General features: G+C 41.6%; 1 pseudogene; it reads left to right on the top strand.

The window, feature by feature from the left end:
* The first annotated feature begins 2,007 nt into the window (after window positions 1–2,007).
* On the top strand, window positions 2,008–3,528 carry LOC107783834 (ubiquitin receptor RAD23b-like; annotated as a pseudogene).
* Window positions 3,529–4,191: the final 663 nt, after the last annotated feature.

The following is a 4,191-nucleotide window of genomic DNA, read 5'->3' as shown; positions in this document are numbered from 1 at the left end:
CTACAAGACTGATAAACTTTAATAATAAATTTCCAAACATGAATTATTACAAAATCATTAAAATTTCATAACCGGCCTTGAAGGCAAAAGATCAACTGATACCAATACCAAATCAAATCTTAGGTATTACGCATGAGTCTGCCAAGGCGAACGACCCGATCCCATAAGCCCGATCCCATAAGAGTAACTCACAATTCTGCCGAGGCGAATTGCCCGATCCCATAAGAGTTATTTACAACACAACCGAAGCAAACGACCTGATCCCATAAGAATAATTTGTAATCCTGTCGAGGCAAACGGCGCGATCCCATAAGAGTGATTTAAAAGACTACCTAGGCGAACGACCCGATCCCATAAGAATGGTTTGTAATCCCGCTGAGGCGAAGAAACTCTCTCACTCATGAAAATACATACGAGTCGAGAAGACACGTAACTACCGTGCATCAAATATTTCACAATTCCAAAGTAAGAGACTCAGTCATTATTTTTATTCTAGTCTCAATCTCACTCTCAGTCATGAATCTAAGTCTACCCAGACATAAACATGAATCTACCTACGTACGGACTCTTGTCACCTCGTGCATACGTAGCGCCCATAACAAGTAGCACGCAACAATTAATACACCTATGGGGATAATTCTTTCTTACAAGATTAGGCAAAGGACTTACTTCGCTTCCAAACTCACTACTCGGCTCTTAAACCTCACTAGTAGCCTCAAATCGACGCCGAGCAATCTGAAACTAGTCAAAGGTCGTACAAACTTATCAATATATGCCCAAAAGTTCATAATTTAACAATTACAGTAATTTCCCAACCCAACTCGAGAAGTCAGCAAAAGTCAACCCCGACCCTACGTATTCGCATTCCGGAAAATTTCAAAGATAAACGTTACCCATGACATTACCAACTCAAGTATATAATTTATTCCCAATTCCGAAATCAATTTCGCGGTCAAATCCCGGTTTTACTAAACCCTAGGTTTTCCGACAAAATTCTACAATTTCACTAATTTCTGCATTAAAATATACCATAATCCATGTATTTAACTCATAATTAGTAGAAATCACTTACCTTATGTTGTTTGATGAAAATCCCCCCCCCCCCCAAAGAGCTCTCAAATTCGTCCAAACCCACGTAAAAAGTGAGAAATGGGCTAAGTCCTGAAATAAAATGTAACCTGCCCAATGGTTTCTTCTTCATGATCGCGAAAAGTCCCTCCCAATCGCGAAGGCCAACTGCCCCTGTCTAGATTTTTCCTCTACGTGTTTGCGACATCCAAGGTCATGTTCGCGATGAACAAGTCCCCGGCACTTCGCGTTCGCGGTCCCCCAGCCGCGTTCGCAAAGGCTTATGCTGCCTTCCACAAGATTTCCTCCAACGTGATCGCGACCACCTCTTCGCGTTCACGAAGGCCAATGGCTCCCCCTTGCCCAGACCTCAAAAGCTTCTCGTTCGCGCTTGAACCTTCGCGTTCACGAAGAAGAGCCATATCCTCTCTCGTGTTTGTGGAGCCATCTTCGCGTTTGCGAAAGGCAACCAGCTAGCCCATCCAAAATCCTTCTTCGCAATCGCGGGACATCCGGTACACAGCACCAACAAAAATCTTCCAACTTCAAAGATGCTCTGAGTGATCCGAAACTCACCCAAACCATCCGGGACACCGTCCAAATATATCAACAAGTCCATAAATATACTACGGACCTACTCGAAGGTTCGGAACATGTAAAATCAAATCAAAACCAAGAATCATGCCTCAAAACCAAATTGATCAACTTCTAAACTTCAAATTCATTTCAACCAACTCCGAACGCGATGAATCATACTTAGACAATCAGAATGACGCCAAATTTCACTCTCAAGTTACAAATCACTATACAAACATATTCCAAGGCTTGGAATCCCAAATGGATGTCGATAACACCAAAGTCTACTTTAAATCAAACTTAGAAATCTCTAAAACCATCAAGACGCCAACTTTCAACAATAAGCACCGAAACGCTCCCGGTCCACACGAAACTCGATCCGAACATATGCCCAAGTCTAAAATCATCATATGAACCTGTTGGAACCTTCAAATTCATGTTGGAGTGGAGTGGCAGCTGATCCATAACAGTATTTGAAGTTTTTAGGGTTTTGTTCTTTTTTTGTGAAGCCTTGCTCTTTTCTCACTCCTAATTGGCAGAGATGAAGCTCACTGTAAAGACTCTCAAAGGCAGTCACTTCGAAATCAGGGTTCAGCCCTCCGATACCATTATGACTATCAAGAAACACATTGAAGATGTGCAAGGAAAAGATAAATACCCATGTGGGCAGCAGTTTCTGATTCACAATGTTAAAGTGCTGAAGGATGAAAGTACGTTAGTGGATAACAATGTCTCTGAGGATGGTTTCCTCGTTGTCATGCTTAGCAAGAGCAAAGCTGCTAGCTCAAGTGGGACAACATCTGCTCAGCCATCAGTTACTGCAACTAATCCTACTCCAGCACCTGAAGCGACTCCGCCATAACAGGTCCTAATGAATTTTGCTTCCAACTGATGGTTATAGTGAAGCTGCGTCAAATGTAGTTGCTGGAAATAATCTTGAGCAGACAATACAACAAATTATGGATATGGGTGTCGGTAGTTGGGACAAAGAGACAGTTACACGTGCACTTCGAGCAGCTTATAACAATCCTGAAAGAGCTGTTGATTACCTATATTCAGGAATTGCTGAAACAGCCGAAGTTGTTGTACCGGTGGCACAGGGTGGAGTTAATTTTGCAGCTGGGACTACTGCAGCGCCTACTGCACCTTCCTCTGACGGGCCTAATTCTGCTCATCTAAATTTGTTTCCTAAGGAGAATGTTGTTGGTGCTGGCGGTGCTGGTCTTGGATCCCTTGATTTTCTCAGGAACAACCAACAGTTCCAAGCTTTACGTTCAATGGTTCAAGCTATCCCACAAATTTTACAACCTATGTTTCAGGAACTACGAAAGCAAAATCCTAAACTTTTAAGATCTATACAGGAGCATCATCAAGAGTTTCTTCAATTAATTAATGAACCTGTAGATGGTTCCGACGGGGACATCTTTGATTCGGCTGAGCAAGAGATACCACGCACAATCAGGGGCGGAGCTACAGTAGTGGGTGCGGGTTCGGGCGAACCCAGTAACTTTTTCCAGAACCATGTATTTGTATTGAAATATTTACTAAATCTATATAAATATATACTGCCAAACCAAGTAACAAAAGGGGTCTTGGTTCGACGGTGAGGGTTGTGCGTTGGAAAAGATGGGAGTTCGATTCCCCTTGGAAGCAATGTTTTATTTTAAAATTTAGAACTCACACACTTAAATCTCTAGCTCCGCCTCTGCACACAATTAGTGTCACACCAGAAGAGCAGGCGGTGATTGAGCGACTGGAGGTAATGGGTTTTGATAGAGCTCTTGTCATTGAGACTTTTTTGGCTTGTGATCGCAATGAGGAACTAGCCGCAAATTATCTGTTGGAGCATGCGGGATATTACGAAGATTAAGTGGCAAAGTATATTAGCTGTATTCTTTAGCATTCACCAAAAGGTTTTGAGTAGTTTTATAGTACTCGAGATGGATTGTAAAGGAGGTTTTACTTTAATGATTAATCATTGGATCCAAAAAAAATCGTCAAATCCCGATTTCAAGGTCATTTACTCAAAGTATTGATCAAAGTTAAACTTGACCGCCTTAGGCCACTATTATGGAACTAAGTGTTTCGAATTCAATAAGAACCCTTTCAAAATCAAACCAACCATCCCTGCAAGTTATAAAGAAGTAAAAGCATATACGGGGTATCTTAAATATGGGAACATGGATCTAGAAGAAAAATGACCGGCCGGGTCGTTACATGCCATCACAACTTGGTGGAATTTTGGGTCGTGAGAATTAACTGCGTAGGTTTATATAGTAGGTCCATTGTCTTAGCCTCGTCGGGGTTAGGCTCGACACTTACTGACTATATTGGGTCAGTTGTACTCAAACTACACATCTGCACTTATTATTCAAATTCTGGCATTGGTCCTAGTGGAGTCCCCATGGATGATTATTAACTTGGACATATGGGAGACTCGAGGTAGTGTTGCATATCGGATCACAGACTCTGAGTTATCTTTATTATCTTTGCTACTGTTTATTTGTATCAAACAATATTTTATTTTTATTTCTAACTTTGTATTTA

This window comes from Nicotiana tabacum, chromosome 2, assembly GCF_000715075.1.
Source record: "Nicotiana tabacum cultivar K326 chromosome 2, ASM71507v2, whole genome shotgun sequence".
Lineage (NCBI taxonomy): Eukaryota > Viridiplantae > Streptophyta > Magnoliopsida > Solanales > Solanaceae > Nicotiana > Nicotiana tabacum.
Note: the sequence above shows the minus strand (reverse complement) of the source record. Positions and strands in the feature narration are given on the sequence as shown.